At 58.1% G+C, this 18,233-nt stretch overlaps 2 long non-coding RNA genes across 2 annotated transcripts; one reads left to right on the forward strand and one right to left on the reverse strand.

Annotated features, from left to right (window-relative positions):
* Nucleotides 1-5,583: 5,583 nt before the first annotated feature.
* On the reverse strand, nucleotides 5,584-6,611 carry LOC140680505 (uncharacterized). Its single transcript, XR_012051868.1, has 2 exons — nucleotides 6,252-6,611; nucleotides 5,584-6,160 (listed from the first exon to the last, which is right to left on the reverse strand). It is a non-coding gene; the product is annotated as an uncharacterized lncRNA (long non-coding RNA).
* Nucleotides 6,612-7,146: 535 nt separating this feature from the next.
* Nucleotides 7,147-10,261, forward strand: LOC140680504 (uncharacterized). The gene is made up of 2 exons (XR_012051867.1): nucleotides 7,147-8,041; nucleotides 9,847-10,261. It is a non-coding gene; the product is annotated as an uncharacterized lncRNA (long non-coding RNA).
* The last annotated feature ends 7,972 nt before the right edge of the window (nucleotides 10,262-18,233 follow it).

The following is an 18,233-nucleotide window of genomic DNA, read 5'->3' on the forward strand; positions in this document are numbered from 1 at the left end:
CTGGTACCTCCCTCACCTGCTTGGTGACAGTGGCTGCTCTTGCAGAGCCACAGATGCCAGCAGCTGGCTCGTGTCACTCGGGACTGCGAGCTGCTCTTAAGGAGGCAAAGCACTTTTAAATGCTGGTACTAAACAAAATGTGCTTAGTACCCGAACATGGCATCAGGTTCTGCTCTTGCAGCTGATTTTGAAGGCTGGGGTTTTAAAATGTTAGAGGTACTAGCCTGGGGATCCCCTCGTTCATCGCAGAGCTGGATTTATGCATCTGTTACGTGTCTGCTACCAGATACTTTATTTTTAAGGGGGATCTGTGAGGAAAAGGGGGCTCACGTGGTGAACAGTTCCCTCCCAGCTCCCATCCCCATGTGCTGCCTGGGGAGAAGGGGGCTGGCCTTGTCCCTGTGCCCTTGTTCTGCATCCCACACCTCCTGTCCCAGCCGGGGCCCTGTGTGAGCAGCTCTGGCAGCAAAGCAATTGCAGAACGCTGTGGGATGCTCTGGGCTGAGCTGGGTGATGGAGCTGGAGCAGTGACACCGGGGCTGGATCTCTTCATTAGCGGCTCTGGAAGGGCAGAGCCCTGCTCTTGGCATCGAGCAGCAGCTTTGATTAGCTTCAACCCAAAAAAATGAATATTAAAATCTTAATTTAATTTAAACCACTGTCATTCACAGTCATGGCAAACAGCAAGCAGAGTAATTATTATGCAAATGAGACAGATAGAAAAATGATTAATAATTGCGCAAATTAAAAATTATTGTAAACATCCTGTGACTGGTGATAAGTCGGGGAGGAGCGTGCGGGGGAGGCAGCGGGGCTCAGCCACCTCCTGCATCCCGATTTCCTCATCAGTGGGAGCAGCCAGCGGAGCCCAGGGGTGCCTGGGGGAGCCCGGGTCAGGCTGGGAATCTGCTCCAGCTTGTCTTTGCTGGGAGAAAAGCTGCGTTTGAGCCATTTCCCCCTTTCTGGAGTCCCTGTGCTGCTGCTGCTGCTCCTCTGGAGCTGCCAGGGGATGCCAGCAGTGCTGCCAGCAGTGCTCCCCGCAGCTGCCAGTGACCCTGCAGCTCCCCCAGCAGTTACCAGCGGATTTGTCTGGTGCTTCCCTGCTAATTGCACGTATTTTTCCCCGTTTTCCTTTTATGCTTTTTCCAGGGAGCAGGATAATTCCAGTCCCAGGCTCCTGGGCTTCCGCGGGCACCGCTCGTGTCAAGGACGAGCAATTAAGCCTGGCCTCGCGCAGCGTAATTAGATTTTTGTTGATGAGCTCGTGGTAATGTGTTTAGTTTAGATTAAGAGCTTAATTCCTGGGGTGTGACACCGCCTGTGCCCGGGAGCCCTGTGCCCACGGGAGTGGGGCTGGCCCGGGGAGGGGACCCTCGGCCACCACCCCTGCCTGTCCCCACCGTGTCACCTGTCCCCACGAAGCTGGATGTGCCTTCTCCCCCCAGCTGCCTCTCGGCTGTTGTTTTTTTAACAGCTCCAGCAAAGTGGGTTTTGGCAGTGTCGTGTTATTGCTCCGTTTCCTGCTGAGTTCTATTATTTTTTAATTAAAAAGAGCCTGAGATTTGTCATTTAATGTCTCTCTAACCGGCAGCAGCTCCAGGTCGCGGGTGCTCGGCAGAGCTGGCGGCCCCTGGATCATCCCGGGCTTGCAGCACGGGGCACCCGGGCGTGGGGGCACAGCGGGGTCCCCCCGGGCACAGACACCCCCACTGCCTCCTAGGGAACAGAGTTTTCCCTGGAGACTCCATCCCACAGCAGGGCTGGCAGTGAGAATCCCTGAGACTGGCAGGTTAGTGATTGTATATGCATATGTGCACTTTCCCTAATTATGGAATAATTAGGGACATGCAGAGATAAAAATTACTAATAATATTTACTCTAGACTCTATTTTTTTTTTCAATAACCTCTCTCTCTCTTCCTCCTTCACCGAGTCTTGGTGGAAATAACTTTGCAGATCCCAGCTAATGAATATTTGTAAATGCAAGAGCATTCGGCGCCGGAATATCCAGAGGGCATCCTCTCTCTGCCTTGTAATTTTTTTTCCACCAGATATTTAATATTTATGGTTCCACAGCCTCGTGAATAAAGAGCCACATGCAAACCCCCAGGAGCTCGGGGGCCGGGATATTTATGGCGCTTCCTCTTTTCCTTTTCAATTACAAAGACACCTCACATAATTAAGTGCTAATAACCTTGTTAATCTAAAATTGATACTCTTTCTCCTGGCTATCTCTTAATAGAATTAAAAACAGATTAATAATCAAGGGTAGGAGAAGTTGCACGGGATTCAGGGAGAGGGGGCCACGCTCCAGCCCCATCCCGGAGCGCCCGGAGCCAGGTTGGGATGGGCAGGGAAGGGGCTGGCAGGGAGGTTTGTTTTCTGTCCCCCGTGCTCTTTACGCAGCTTAAATTTTGAAGACAAACAGCCATGTAACACCGTCTCCTAATGAAACTGTTTTATGTTAATTAATTATGTATCAAGGCTCATTTTCATGCGCGGCCCGGCTCCGCTTCCCCTCCGCCGAGCCTTTGATCTGTCAGAGGCTAAACGGGAGATAAATACTCAAACGGAGAAGCAGCCTGGATGGAAACAAACACGGGTCAGATGTGTTATCTGGTGGCCAGAGCAAGGCCCTGGTAACGGGCTCACGCTCGGCTGCACACCCGCGGGGTGGAAGTGTCCTGGGCCTCAGTTTCCCTGCGGCCTGACCTGTGCCCATCACCTGTGCCCCTCACCTGTGCCCTGATCTGTGCCCCTGATCTGTGCCCTGACCTGTGCCCCTCACCTGTGCCCCTCACCTGTGCCCCTCACCTATGCCCTGATCTGTGCCCCTGATCTGTGCCCTGACCTGTGCCCTGATCTGTGCCCCTCACCTGTGCCACTCACCTGTGCCGTGGGTGGCTCCCTTGGCACATGCCCACCGGGCAGCAGCGTGCCCTCGGGTGTCTGTGCCAGGGTGAGTCCAGCCCCAGGTGCCCAGGGTGCCCAGGCAGGGCTCTGGGCACGGCCAGCAGCCCCGGGCAGTCCGGCCGTGCCTTCAGCAGCTCCGAGCACGGAGCCATCAAAGGCAGCTCCGAGAGCCTCGTCCCCTCCAGCGCTGCCCCGGGCCCTCCTTTGGGCTTCTGAAGGCTCTGCTCCAGCCTGTCAGCTCTCATTAATCCTCACATCAAAGCCAGAGCTGCCAAACATCCTTGGGAGGCTGTGGGGATTCCTCAGTTCCTCACCACGGCGAGCAGGGGGCTCGGGGGGGGCTGCCCAGGGCACAGAAGGGTCCCCTGGGGCAGATGGGGGCCCTGCCCCTCGGAGCCCCTCGGGAGCTGCCCAGGGAAGGTGTGGGATGTCCCTGAGCAGGGATGGAGAAGAGCAGGACGTGGTGCCCTGGTCTGATTGCTCAGAGGTTGGGCTGGACCTCGGAGGTCTTTCCCAGCCTGAATGATTCTGTGGTTCTGCGAAGGAAAGGCCTTCTTGCAGCAACATCCCCCACGTGTCACACGTGTGCAAGCGTGGAAAAGAGATTTAGCAGGAAAACACACACCAAAAGCAAGCAGGGAAGGTGCTGCTGCGCTCTGTAGAGTGCAGTTTGCCTGCCAAGGTCCTCTCCGTGCCGCTGTCGCTGCAGACTGGGATTCCCTGCTCGGCTCAGGCGTGGCTCAGCATCCTGCCACTGAGCTAAGCAGGTCAATGCATTTTTAACGGGCCATAGGAAATCTTTATATTTTTTGTCAGGCTCATTCTTCTCCCCCGTCTCTCTGTGGGGGCTGAATTATTTAATGCTGAATATCAAGCAGGGCCGGTTTCCCTGCGCTGGCTGCTGACGCTGCATTTTAGGGCTGCTGAGATTGGCAGGTGGCTGCGCTCCGAGCCAGGCCCAGGGGAACCCGCTGCAGCAGCAGATTACCTGCTTGCAGCCAGATTTATGGAATAACTCGGGGCCTTCTGGGCGTCTGAATAAGCAGGGGAGGTCTGGAGAAGGGATGAGCAGTGCCAGAACAGGCTGCTCCAAATCACACCATCCCCTGTCTCCCTCGTCCATCTCTGTGTGCAGTGATGTTTGGGGTTATCACTTTGGGATTATCACTTTGGAGTTATCTCTTTGGGGTTATCACTTTGGGGTTATCACTTTGGGGTTATCTCTTTGGGGTTATCTCTTTGGGGTTATCTCTTTGGGGTTATCACTTTGGGGTTATCTCTTTGAGGTTATCACTTTGGGGTTATCACTTTGGGGTTATCACTTTGGGGTTATCTCTGTGCTGGGAGGGGACCCAGCAGCCTGTGCCCAGCAGATCCTGGTTTGGGGCACCACGGTGGGCAGGGATGGGGACAGGGAACGTGTGACAGCGGGCACAGGTCGTGGGTGGCCAGGAGCACCGCTGGGCACAGACACAAAGGCTGGTTGGTGTATCGGGGTTTATCTTTCCCATTAATGGCTTTCTAAATTGGTGGCAGTGGAGCAAAAAACCCAATCTGAACTCGGAGCATGCATGATTACTATTGTAATAACCTTGGCTAATAAGAATATGATGTGGTGTTAGGCTGGGAAAGAAAACACATTTCTCATTAGCTTTTTGATTAATTACTCCACATAATTTCCTAGGGGGACATGCCTGGGACTGATTGCCTTTGCTTTTGACGCGTGGAAGTGGTTTACCTTAAGTTAATAATTTTCTCGGTGACATTTTAATGGCAAGCCTCAATTAATCTCCAGTCACTGGGCAAAGGCCAGGCCCCCGCCACCCCTGGCTCCTCTGGGGGCTCAGAGCACCCCCCTTGCCCACCCTTCTCCAGGACAGGGCAGAGGAGCTGCCGGGGGGAGCGTTAAGGTCAGGGTTGGGCGGAAGTTTGGGCCTCCCTGCCCTGCCCCACAGGCCATGCTGTGGCTTCTCAGGGCTTTAAATCCCCGGGACTGCAGCAGCTGTGCAGCCCCGGCCCCTCCTGGCTGCCAGGGATCCAGCTGTTCCCAGGCATATGTTTACACGGCCTGGAAGCCACCGATTTCCTTCCGTGCCTTATCAGATAAATATTTTACAGCAGCTAAAATATTCAACACTCGTTTGATGCTGCCACATGGAGCGGGATCAAATGAGGGTGGGAAGGAGGGGAAAACAGGAGAGGGGAGCAAGCAGAGACTCATTTGTTTCCCTGCCTGGAGATGGAATGATGCTGCATATTTGTGCATCAGGCAATCACCCGGAACAGCGATCTCTGCTCACTGCTCCCCGAGCAGGGGCGGCTCTCTGGGGGCACCTCTGATGTGCCCGGGGGTGGCACTGTCCCAGTGGCTCCTCCTGCACCTGGGATGTGCATCCCACGTCCCAGGAGCATCCAAAATCCAGCTGAGCTCGTGCTCTACACAAACTTTAAACCGTGGGCAGGTCCAGCCGAGCTCCTACTAACTGGAATGTCAGGGTGATTCCAGGCCTTGCCCTGGCATCCTGGCATTCCTGGAGCTGTTGCCTTGGTGGTGGGGTGGGGATGTGGGTGGGCACGGCTGGGCAGCGCCCCTGGGCACGCTCACCTGGGGCAGGTGCTGGCTGGGAGGGGAAGAGCCAGCAATATTTATGTTTCCATCCAAATGCATGGATCAAAGCTGACACTTTAATCTGTTCTACAACATCTCAAGGATAAAAAAGTTGCAGGCAAATCACAGGCCTAAATTGGTAATATATTTCTGCTTGTCAGTTGACAAATCACTTTACAAACCCCTTCTGCATCTTCCCACAGTCCCCGGGCGTGCTGGTTTGGGATGTGCCAGCCTTCATCTCTTGGTGTTGGTGTTTGTGGCACACTCCTCCTCAGGAGGGAGGTGCTGGAGCTCAGGGTGGGCGAGCTGGGGCTGCTGGGGCTCAGCTTTTCTCCCTGGCCCAGAGCAGAGCTTCTTTCCCTCACATTTCACTCCTCTTCACAGCCCCAGCGAGGCCGGGGACGGGCTCCTCCAGCCCTCCGTGGTGATCACAGCACATCCCTGTGGATGCCAGCCGGATTCCAGGGAGGATCCCTGCCAGGCACGGCTCCGAGCAGGGGGATCCTGCCGGGACACAGCGCTCACTGCCAAGGCCTTTTTCTGCCTTGACTCCTTTTATTGAGTTTCTTTTCCTCTTCTTCCCCTCTCCCGGCCAGTGCCAGGCCGCGTTGATGAATTATCCCAATATATATTCTGTCTGGAAAGAAAACACATATCATATGTATCTTTGACAAGTTATTATTCTTCCTTATCAGAATAAGTGCGCATCCAGCCACGCCATAACTCACCCTGGGCGGCGGGGCCGGGCTGGGCTGGGCTGGCGGCCCCGGCTCTGTGACCCCCGTGGGGACACGCTGGGGTGGCGAGGATGGGCAGGGCACCGCGTGCCGCCGCCTGCCAGCGCCGAGGGGGCCCGGGCGGAGGCGAGGGCGCCACGTCGAGCTAATTCAGCGCCTGCCTCACCTCCAGCTGATTGCTGCAAATTAAATTTCACGCCGATGAGCCGGAGGAGGCGGCGTGTGGCGCGGCGGCGCGGGGGGAGAGGGGCGGATGGTGCGGGCACGCCGCAGAGCTGGCACGGCCTCCTGCCCGCAGCGGGGCACTCGGGGCCTGCCCCAGCCCCTGTGCTGGCCCTGTGCCCCACAGCCCTGCCCAATGCCCTGTGCCCCACAGCCCTGCCCAACACCCCTGTGCCAGCCGAGTGCCCCACAGCCCTGCCAAACACCCTGTGCCCCACAGCCCTGCCCCAGCGCCTGTGCCAGCCCTGTGCCCCACAGCCCTGCCCAACGCCCCTGTGCCCCACAGCCCTGCCCCAGCCCCTGTGCTGGCCCTGTGCCCCACAGCCCTGCCCAACGCCCCTGTGCCCCACAGCCCTGCCCAACGCCCAGTGCCCCACAGCCCAGTGCCCCACAGCCCTGCCCAACGCCCTGTGCCCCACAGCCCTGCCCAACACACCTGTGCCCCACAGCCCTGCCCAACGCCCCTGTGCCCCACAGCCCTGCCCAACACCCTGTGCCCCACAGCCCTGCCCAACGCCCCTGTGCCCCACAGCCCTGCCCAACGCCCTGTGCCCATGCCCCCACAGCCCTGCCCAACACCCTGTGCCCCACAGCCCTGCCCAACGCCCTGTGCCCATGGGCTTGGGCAGAAATCATTTCACAGAGGACTGAGCAAACATTTCTGGCTGTTTGGCTGTTCCTCCCCTCAATGGCAGCCTCAGCCTCTGGAACGGGGCCCGGTGGGAGTGCAGCTCTGCTCCAGCGGGGTCAGGGCACGGCTGCTCGGGGTGCAGGATGGGAGCTGGGGGAGCCTCAGGTGTGTGAGCGTGCAGGGTGCAGGGCTGTGGGTGTGTGAGCGTGCCGGGGTGCAGGGCTGTGAGCAGCAGGAGCGCTCCCGTCCCCACTGCACAGCCTTTCATGTCGGACTTATTAAGATAATGACTGCTCCATCTCCGCTGGTTTGAAACATGATCTAATAGGAATCTTACAACAAAAGTTGCCAAGCAGCCAGGCCAGGATTTACTAATAGACTCCGAGCGTGCTGTAACTGAGATGGAAATTAATTTAGTGATTAGGAGATTAATAAATGGAGCAGAGCACATCCTTGCCTTTAAAGGCCGGGAGGAAGCACGGGGATGTGGCATTCCCGTGGTGCCTTCACGGGAAGTGCTCAACTCTTTAATCTCGACGCTTCCTCCCAGGCTCTGGGGTGAGGCTGCAGGAGAAGCTGCGCTGCCTGGTTTTCTCTTAAATCCCGCTTTTTCCCCAGCTGTTTGTTAGCGTTCTTTTGTCTTCACAGACACCTGAGCCTGGCACTTGGGAGAAGATTCCCGATCCGCCCCTCCGAGCCTCCTGAACGCGGGCAGCACTGGGAGCAGCTCCTTGCAGCCTGCCCCTCTTTGTTGCTGCTGGTTCCGTTCAGCAGCAGCTGTGCATCCATATTTATTGAGGGGAAGGGAAGGAAAACTGTCGGTAATCCCAGGGAAGTGGAACATCTTGTAATTATCCGGGCAGCTCGGCTGGTGCGGGCGCACCGGGCTCCCGGAGCTCTGGGTCACCCTGAAGGGCAGACGGGAGAGGTGGGATGTTAAACATGCTCTGAGCACTGCGGGGGGAAAGGGATTGATGCACCAGGGTGGGCCAGGAACGGAGTGGGGAGCTGGTGGCCTCCTCCCTGTGGCTCCTTGGCTGGGGTGAGGTGAGAGCTGCTTCCCCCCGAAATGCTGTTGGGACCAAAGCCGGGGTGGGAGATGGTGAGGGACAGGGAATCTGTCAATTTTGGGACCAAAGACGGGGTGGGACATGGTGAGGGACAGGGAATCTGTCAATTCCCCGGCTGTGCTTGGAGAGTGGGAAGAGTGGGTGGGGTGGGAAGCAGGACGGAGACGGGCACGAGATGCCCCTGCACCCCGGGTACCTCTGGGCCAGGGGCAGGAAATAGAGCTCAGGACACCACCAGAGCTGGCAGCTCCTCTCCACTGGCACTTCCAAAGGGCAAAATGCGATCTCTTACAGATGCTGATAAGGTTTCTGAGCGAGGGCAGGAGTTTGAGATGAAGGGGAGCGTGTGTGTGCGTTTCTTCTCCCTCGCTTTTTCTCTCCCCTCGTTATCTCCGGCACAGCCTTGCAGAAAGAAAAGCTTGTGGGGATCTGTGCTTCGCCTCTGCCTTCCCTGGGGGCCATCAATATGCAGAGACTGTTACCTGGGCAGGGCCTTTCCCTCTGTTCCTCAAGGGCAGGAGCTCCTGGCTGCCGAGGATGGCCCGGGAGCAGAGCAGGGATGCTTGGGCAGAATGTGCTGCCCTGGGAGAGGAGGAGGATTAGGATGGGTTCATGCTGGGTTCATGCTCTGGGGTTAGAGTGCAGCCAGGCTCCAGGACCCGCTCCCAAATCCGTGGTGCAGTGTTTTCCCAGTGGGAAATCCGCCCTCCTGCCCTCAGGGGGTGAAGGTGGGCGGACAGCATCCCTGCCAGGGACATGGTTTCTGTCCATCCCTGCTCCCCAGCTCCTGGCACTGGGATGAAGACAAATATTTGGAGAACGGCAGAGCCCGGCTTGCTTCAGACAGAGCCGGCAGCCTCTCAGAGGCTGGGATTAATTTGAAGGAATTTACTGGTGGGGTTTGTGGCAGAGAGAACAGTTTGCTTATTTCACACTCGTATGGCCACCTGCTACGAACTGTTTGTTCAGTTTCAAATTCTTTAATTAAAATCAACATAAAACAGATTGAAAACATCCCAAGAAGGGGATGCTTGATTTGCTGGAGGATATTGCAGCAAACGAGCCAGAGCACTCAGAAGACAGCGGATCACGGGAAGCGCCCTGGGCGGACACTCGGGTCTGCCGGGGCCAGCGCCCGGGGCCGAGGGCAGGGGGCCCTGGGGCATCTCAGCTTCATCACCGGGGCAGAGTGGACGTGCAGCCTCCTTCTTTATCAGGATTCCCTTGCCAGCGCGGCCGTCCCGGCGGTGCCCGGCGCGGGGGCACAGGCGCGCGGTGGTGGCTCAGCCCTCGGCGGAGCTGATCAGAGGCCTCCTCCAACAAACATCAAAGCTTCAATTAACAGGGGCCGCGTGCGACCCTCTTGCAGAGCGCAGATAAGAATAGAAATTTCCCTTGGAAAACGGATTTGTGTTTAGCTGCGTGTGCCGGGCGGTAAATGACCTGCTCGGCGCGGCACCGGAGAGGGGCCGGGGACAATTACGGAGCTCATTGGGAGCCGGTTATCTGAAGGAAACAGGCGCGCTGCTATTTAGCTGTCTAATATCCCAGTGGGAGGGGAGGCGGAATTAAAACCCGTCTCTTTTCAGAGCCATTTCAATCTGAAGGATTCTTCCTTTATGCAGTGGCTTTTCATTTCAAGGGGCTTCTTCCTCTCTCCCAGGCCCTGATTTGCGTGTGGCTGCCTGCAATGGAGAAGGACGGCGAGGGGAAGGAGGGCTTGGCCGGGTCTGCACCCTGACACGAGCCTCGGGGTGCTCGGGGAGCGGGAACAGCCTCTCCGTGGATTCCTCCCAGCGCCGGCGTCTCCCGCTCCGATCCCGGCGAAACAAAAACAACTGTGCCGTGCAGAAAGTTAATCCAGAGCCAGACGGGCGTTTTAATCACTGCAAAGGTTAAAACAGGCCCTCCCTGGCTGCGCCAGCTCCCGCCAGCTCCCGCGCTCCTGCGGGCCTGGGAGACCCAGAGCACCATGACTGTATTGATTCAATTATTCTCTACAATGTAATACTCTGCATTTGTGTGATAGCAACAAACAGAGTTGAAAGACATACAAAAATAAATGATCTGAAAGTTAATATGGCTGAATGAGCAGCTCTGAATGAGGGGAGAGCGCTTTGGTTTTACATTGTGGAATCAATGGTGTGCGGAACAATGTCCTCCCTTCCCTGGGGCCCCGGGGGCCCTGCCTCAATCGATCACTATGCAAATTAATTGAATTCATGAAACCTGCATCACTGGGTAATTGATGCTTCTTATAATTACCTCCGAGTTACGAGCTTTTAGGGGATTTCATTGATCCCTGCTCGGGGACAGGGCCAGGGCAAGTTCTGGGGGTGAGGCAGAGGCACCGGGGCCTCGCTGGGATCCCCGGGTGTGACAACCACTGCCCAGGGCTGGCGGGACTTCCAGAGCCTGGATGCTGTGGGGATGCAGCCCCTGGGACAGCACCTTCCCCTGCTGGGATGCAGAGGTGACAGTGGCGGGTGCCACAGGAGCACGCGGCCGGTGGATGGTGGGAGCAAACAGGTTGTATCCAAAGGGATAATGGGCTTATACAGTGCATTATTTAAGAAAAAGGGACAGGCAATTGAGCTCTGCAGACTAATTAGATTAAACTGATGAGCTCATCAGTATTGTGTGTAATTAAGATCAGAGCTAATTGCAGCACTTTGATGCCCTGCGTTACCCGAGGTGTCCCTTGCCCAGCTAGTGGGAAGTGGCTGGGCTCCCTGGGCTTTGCTCCCTCCAGGGAAGAGCAAGGGACGTGTGACTGTGCCCAGCTCCTGCCCAGCTGGGCCAGGCATGGGGAATCTGGAGGTTTGAGCAAAGAGCTCTGAGCCAGAGGGAGAGAGCAAAGGGGGTGTGGGATGGAAAGCTGGAGAAGCAGAAGCCAGCCCAAGCTCCAAGGGAACTGCAGCCATTGCTTCCTGCAGGATGGCCAGGGTTGATCCAGACGGACCCTGCTTCACGAGACAGACAGTTCTGGCTGTGGTGTGGCAGCAGGAGCAGCCTGATACAGCTTTTATCCCGCTCTTCCCTGTTGCTGTCTGATCTTTCCTCTCGCTCCTGCACCAGCATCTCCTCCCCGCTTCTCTCTCGTTATCCGCCCACCTCTCTTCTCTCTCTCCCGCTGCCTCACCTGCCTCACCCTCCTGCTCCCCCTGCCTGGCACGGCTTCTCCACGGAGCTGCTTTGTGCCCCTCCAGGCCCCCAGGAGGGCTCCACTCCCGGGCCCTGTGTCCAGCTCTGGGAAGGGGCTCCCCCCGTCCCCGCCGAGCCCCTCTGCGATGCTCCCCTCCCGTGCCCGCCCCGGCACTGCGCTCCCTCCGCTCCGGGCTCCTGTCTCCGTCTCCAAGGTTACACCAGCCGCTTCCCGCTCCTCTCCTGAGCTCCCAGCGGGATTTCCCGATGCTGTTCACCAGTTGGGTTTTGTTTCTCCCTGCCTTTCCCAGTTCTCCCGCACCTTTCTATATCCTGCCACTGTATCGTCCCTTGCAGAGCATCGCTTGCACCTGACTGAAGGGAGGGCAGGACTTTGCAGCACCTTCTCTCCAGAGAAATTCCCCCATAACTCAGGGCTGAGCGTCCAGGACCCCTCCAGGGCACCCTGGCTGAGCCCTCAGGGGGACCCCCAAGGCGGGTGGGTTCCCGTGGGGGCTTCCTTCGAGGAGCTGCTCATCCTGGTGGGAATCCCGGCAGCAGGAGAGCAAATGTGGACATACAGCATTTCTGTCTTTATTGCGGGCTGCGGTGGCAGCTGTGGGGCAGGAGCAGGCTCAGCCCCCGGACAGGAGCCCCGAGGTGCCTCTCTGCCTGTCCCCTCATCACAGTGGGGCTCCCCAGGGCCAGAAAGGGGCTGGGAGTCCTTCCAGACCCCCCTGCAGCAGGTGTCCCCAGGGCACACCCCTTCTGGGCGAGCATTTAGGGACACTGCCTCGAGATAGTGGCAGGGAGGTTTAACTCTAATCCTTTCTGCGGGGCTCCTCGGTTCCTAGGGCCTGGAAAGTGCGGGGGGGTGGGGGAAGCAACCAAACCCCAAACCCCTTCCCAGATGCACGAGCAGCCTGAAATATCTCTGCCTTCTCTCTCTGCAATAACTGCAGGGAACAGGAGCAGATGTTTATAGGTCACACTGCTGGCTTTTCCCTTTCTTTTCGACAAAGTGTTTATTTTCCCCCGGTTTCTCCTGCCGGTGGGGATCCGGGTCTCCGCGTCCCCTTTCCGCGGGCGGCAGCGGAGAGCCCCGCGGGTGCGGCAGCCCCGGTGCGGGAGGGGATGTCCCGGCGGTGCGGGCAGCGGTGCGGGGAGGTCCGCGGAGCCCCGGGGGATGTGGCAGAGGGGCTGCGCGGTGGGCGAGCCCCGGGCCGGCCCCGCGGCGCGGACGGGAGGTGGCACTGCTGCACCGGCGCAGCGCCGCAGCCCTGCAGCCGCTGCAACCGGCCGGGGGATCTGCAGCACCCGGAACCCTGCAGCCGCTGCAACCGGCCAGGGGCTCTGCAGCACATGCAGGGCTTGGCGATGCTCCCGGCCTCAGTGTCCCCCGCCGTGGCAGCCTGGCACTGGTGGCACTGCGGTGATGAGGATGTTGCCCCATGGGCTGTCTCTGCCCCACGCTGCTGTGCCGGTGTCCCAGGAGCTGCAGCAGCCAGGGATGTCCCTGCAAAGTCCTTTTATCCCTGCAGGAATCAAAACTTTTTCGGCCTCCTGGCAGTGCCCAGCCGCACGGTGGGGTGCAGCAGGTCACTGTGGGCCCTGCGCTTTTGGGGCCGCAGCATCCTGCCCTAAACACCCCCAGTGCCTCTGAGGTCACAGCATCCAGCCCAAATGCAGCTGGTGCTGCCCGCAGTGCCACGGGTGCTGCCACTGGCACAGAAGAGGGACAGGAGGGCTGGTTCTCCCTCTGGGGCCACGCTCCCAAAGGGAAGGTCTTGGCACAGCAGAGATTTCTCTCTCAAGGCTTTTCTTTTTCTACAAGCTCTTTGTGAGGGGGGAGTTCGGAGCAGAGGAGAGTTCAGACAGATCTGATTCCCCTATCTCAGACAAACACACTCGCCTTTCCCTGACTGCAGATCAACAGGACATGTTCCAGGGAAAGATCATCTCGAAAGAAATGGATTTTCCCCCTACTGCTTTGCCATTTTTGCTTGTATTTCTGAAAGCCGGAGTGACGGGTTGTGAACTTTAAGGAGCGATTTCTATTCCTCGCTCTCTCGTCTGACATGTGGGCAGTGGGACTGCGAGCCTGAGGAGGAGACAGGGCTGAACCTCTGGGGAGGATGCTGAGGGTGAGGCAGCAGCTTCCAGCCTCCCACAGCAGCTTCTCCTCTGGGTCTGCCCCAGGAAACTCCCTGCAGGCCGGGAGGAGGTGCCGGGAAGGGGCAGGGGATGCTCCGTGCAAGGCAGTGAGGGCTCGGTGGTAATTGCAGCGAGCAATAAACACCAAGAATATCAATAGAATGATGGCATTTAATTAGTATCCAATGGCTCCTATGGATTTCTACGTTAGATCCACATTAACGTGAGATTTTCTGATCCCGGGTAGCATTAAGGAACAAATGGTTAGGGATTAGTTCAGGTGCAGCGATCCTGGCTGTCTCCAGGGAGAGGGACATCCCTGCAGGTGTGTAGGGATGGCATCTGTCCTGTCCTTCCCCTTCCCTGGGCTTTCTGGCGCTTTTCCCAAGCACAGAGCTTTTCCAACAGGTCCTGCCCAGCTGGGCTGGCCGCGTCCACAAACAAAAACCCCGAGAAATGGAAATGAAGTTTCTGAGCTCCACCCAAACCCGGCGCCCTCCACATTAAGTGAAGCCCCCCCACCAGCCCCGCAGCCTTTTGAGTTTTGTATGAAACACTCATTATACCTTTGGTGTGACAAATGATTGAAAAGTGTAATTTGAAAGCTAAGCTCCCCATCACACTCTTCCCTATTGTTTATTTGCCAGCTCCAAACGGGTTGGCTGCCAAGGAAAGTAATCAGAAGGTAATAGCCTGATATCGGATGAATCCCCAGAGCTGCCAGCAAGCTGGAAAACTACAATCTCGGTGCCGCCTGCAGTATTGATGCGCTGAAAATAATTGTGTAGAACAGCAGAGCTGGGATCAAACTTGGGCTGACACTCGGCATTGTACGGCTCGCGTTCGGCGCAGCCTGATGTGGTTATTTGTGACTGGCTCGGGGCAAGGCAGCCAAAAGCATCTCAGGGAGAGCTGCTGCGCTCTGTTTGCCCATGTAGATGAGAAAACACCTTCCCAAAGCAAAGTGCATCTCTTTATCTCCGTCCCTCCCTCCCTGCCTTGCCTCTTGCTTCCCCTCTTGCTGCAAAACTGGGAAAGCGTTGATTTTATTGAGTGTGGCAAGTGGCAGTTCATTAAAAAGTGGGAGCAGATGGGGAAGGGATTGTAGAAGAAGATTAATGATGTGCACCGACAAGTAAATCGGCCCAGGTTCTGGAGTAAACACAATCACGCCGGCTTCCTGGGAGCGGGTAATCCTCCTCTGTCAGCTCCGGCCTCGTTAGCCGGCTGGCGGGGCCGGGAGCTAACGAGCAGGGATGCCTCGGCAGCGCCCGCGGCAGGCCCGGCGTGCCCGGGAACCGGTTCTGGTGCTGGTGCCAGCGGGGACTGGAGCGGGCGTGGTTGGGGCGTTGGCACCGGCTGCTCGAGGCCATCGTGGTGCTGCCGTGCCCAGGAGCGGCCGTGTGAGCGCGGCAGCCTCTCCTGGGGCCGCTGGCACGGTGGGCTCCGTGTCCTTGCTGGTGCAGAGTTTCTCTGTGCCTCCCTCCCTGCCCGCTGCTCCTGGCTGAGCTGTGCCCGTTCTCTCTGGGTGGGATCCCTCGTGGGTGATGGGTGCCCGGGTGAGAGGGAGCCTGTGCCCTGCAGCGCTGCCCAGATCCCTGGGATGTGCGGCATTCCCACCCGGGGTGTGCAGCATTCCCACCTGGGATGTGCAGCATTCCCACCCGGGATGTGTGGCATTCCCACTCGGATTGCTCGGTGACGCCGCTCACCTGCGGGAGCAGAGCCCAGCAAAGGGGAGCAGGGCTGCTCCCATTAAATCCCTGCCCACAGCCTCTGCCCTCCCAAAGCCCCCCTGTCCCTCCCTGCCCCACCTGTCCTGTCCCATCCTGTCCCATCCTGTCCCATCCTGTCCCATCCTGTCCCGTCCCCACGCTCCGTTCATCCCCTGCCAGCGCTGAGCTCTCGGCGCGGATTTAAACCCAGGCTGCATCGCCGTGCAGCAGGACTCTGGCTCCTGCCGGCCTCCCCTCCCGAGGACAACCCTTCCATTATGGACGGGGCTGTAATTTCGCTGCAATTTCCAGGAAAGCGCCTGGCTCCTTGTTTAACCCCAGCGGGAGTGGGAGCGGGACAAGGACACGTTCAGCGCTGCTGACGGGGGCCCGAGGGGCTGCTGGCCCTCGCTGCTGTCCCAGGGATGTCACCCCAGGCAGGACAGGGCTCTGTGGATCCTCCCAGGCTGGCGCTGCTGCTGTCACCACCGCGGCCACCCGGCACAGGGGGACGCTACCAGGGAGGGCCACTGCCCGGCTGAGCCACCACCAGGGGCATAAATAATTTAATAAAGGAACTTTGGAAATTATATTGCCCTAAATAATATAATAAACCCTAATTTACTCACATTTATCTCCCGGAGTTTTTTGTGAAAGCAGTAATCTTGCATCTTCTACAGTGATGGATTAGCAGGAAGGAAACTCCGCTGGGGAATAAAAACCCACATCGTGTAGTTTTTGACATGTTATTATTCAGTTTTATCTCGGGTTGCTCATTCCTGGGCCATTACTCATGTTCACAGGGATTTTTCTCCCCCCTTATTTATTTATTTTTATTGTGACCAGAAGCAGAGATGTCAACAAATCATCCCACATTCCCCTGCTCCGTTTGGAGGGGACAGTGTGGCACGCCTGGGGGGTCCTGGTGGCACCCCACGCCACGGGGCACTGCAGACTCCGGGGAGGATGGCACTGTGCGTGTCCTGCCCACCCTGCCCGCAGCACTCCGGCCGTGGCAGCCAGGGAGGGGCACAACTTCATTAGTCCATGAGTTTCTAAGGGATCCGATGGATGGAGCGGATCCGAGCTGTGAGCCCTGCCCGTGCTGAGGGTGCTTGATGAAATAACCGGGTGGGGAGCCGGGCTCGGGCAGGGCAGGGTGTCAGGGGACAGTGCTCCAGCAGCCAGGGACCCTGGGCCGTGTCCCAGGAGGGATGGCACGGGTGGCACTGCTGCCCTTCTCCGTGCCAGGGGGCTGCAGTCAGCGCTGAGGACACGGGAGCCCTCGGGAGCTGTAATTATTCCTAAAAGTCAGCCTTTATTGCTCATTAGCAGTTGCGAGTGGCAATACAGGATGCGGCGCCCCAGCGTTGTGCCCTCGCAGGGAAGGATTTTTGGCTGCCTTGCTGAAGTCACAAGGAGGTTATTAAATAACTGCAATTACCCGAGGAGTGCTGGGATGGTGCCTCTCATTTATTAGCACTGCTTTGTTTACTCCCAGGCTTGAAAGAAATGGCAGAATTTGGAGCAGCAGCCAGTGCCCAGCAGAACCGTGATGGCATCAGAGCAGCCCATCCCAGCGGGATCTCCCAGAGAAAAAACATCGTGAAAATATTCTTTACTTTGAGGTGGGCAGGCCCTGGCACAGGGCCCAGGGCAGCTGTGGCACCCCTGGATCCCTGGCAGTGCCCAAGGCCAGGCTGGACACTGGGGCTGGAGCACTGGGGCAGTGCAAGGTCCCTGCCATGGCAGGGTGGCACTGGATGAGCTTTAAGGCTCCCTCCGACCCAAACCTTCCTGGGATTCATTGATTCTACAAAGCCAGTCCCCACTGTGGGGTCAGCAGCCCGGGACTGCCCCAGCTCCACTCCCAGCCAGCTCCAGCCCCAGCTGGGGATGGCAGGCGGCGCTTCCTCCTCTGTGTACAAATACAGAGAGCTCTGTTTGTGTGTGTGTGCTGGGAACGTGCCTGCTGCAGCACACACACATAAATACAAATATAAATATATATATATGCGCAGGGGCTGGGCTGGGAAGCACGCAGCTCACAGTGGGAAGGGGTTGGCAGAGCAAAACACCCTGGAAGACATCCAAAAGAGGGGAAAGACGGTACATATGAGCCCCTGGAGGATGGGAGAGGCAGGGCTGCGTTCCTTTCTTCACCACTGCTGCAGGCACCACCCGGGGGCTCTGCCAGCCCCTCCTGCTCCCCCCACACCCCCTAAATATCATCCCAGTGTAAGAATAATCTGGAAGGAGCAGAGCCCCCTCCCCTGCAGGGCTGAGCTGGAGGGGTGCGGAGGGGGCTCTGTGATGCTGCCATGGCCCGGGTCCTGCTGCTTGCAGGGTTTCTGGCACAGCTGTCCCACAGCAGTGACCCCACAGACGTGGCCAGCAGCTCCTGTTTGCCCAGCGCTCTCCAGGTTCGCTCAGCTCCGGCCCAAAGGAGCGGCTGTTGGTCCTTGCACTGATGAAGAGCGAGCATGGACACGGCGTGCTGAGGGCACTGGGCAGGACCGTGTGGTTTCCAGGGAGTGCCCACCCAGCCACCAGCACCCCCGGGCTCCCCGCTGGCACTGGCATCTGTTTTCTCCTGTGTCAGTGCCCCCCGAGCTGCCCGCTCTCCCGGGGCACCAGGAAAGCACATTTCATGCCAACAGGGAGGTGATTGAGCCGAGCAAGGAGATGATCCTGGCAGTGTCAGTGTTACCATCAGAGCTCAGCTCACTCCTCACTCCCCACTGCTCCCACTGATCCTGCTGATCCCACGCCCCGTGCCGGCTCCATCCCTATCCCTGCTCCAGTCCCTGCTCCATCCTCCATCCCTATCCCTGCTCCATCCCCTGCTCCATCCCTATCCCTGCTCTGGTCCCTGCTCCATCCCTATCCCTGCTCCATCCCCTGCTCCATCCCTATCCCTGCTCTGGTCCCTGCTCCATCCCTGTCCCAGCTCCGGTCCCTGCTCCCGGCTCTCGGTGAGCACCAGGGGGGTCAGCAGCTCCAGCGCTGATTGCGGAGCCGGCAGGAGCTGCTCAGA

Source organism: Taeniopygia guttata, chromosome 24 (genome assembly GCF_048771995.1).
Source record: "Taeniopygia guttata chromosome 24, bTaeGut7.mat, whole genome shotgun sequence".
Classification (NCBI taxonomy): domain Eukaryota; kingdom Metazoa; phylum Chordata; class Aves; order Passeriformes; family Estrildidae; genus Taeniopygia; species Taeniopygia guttata.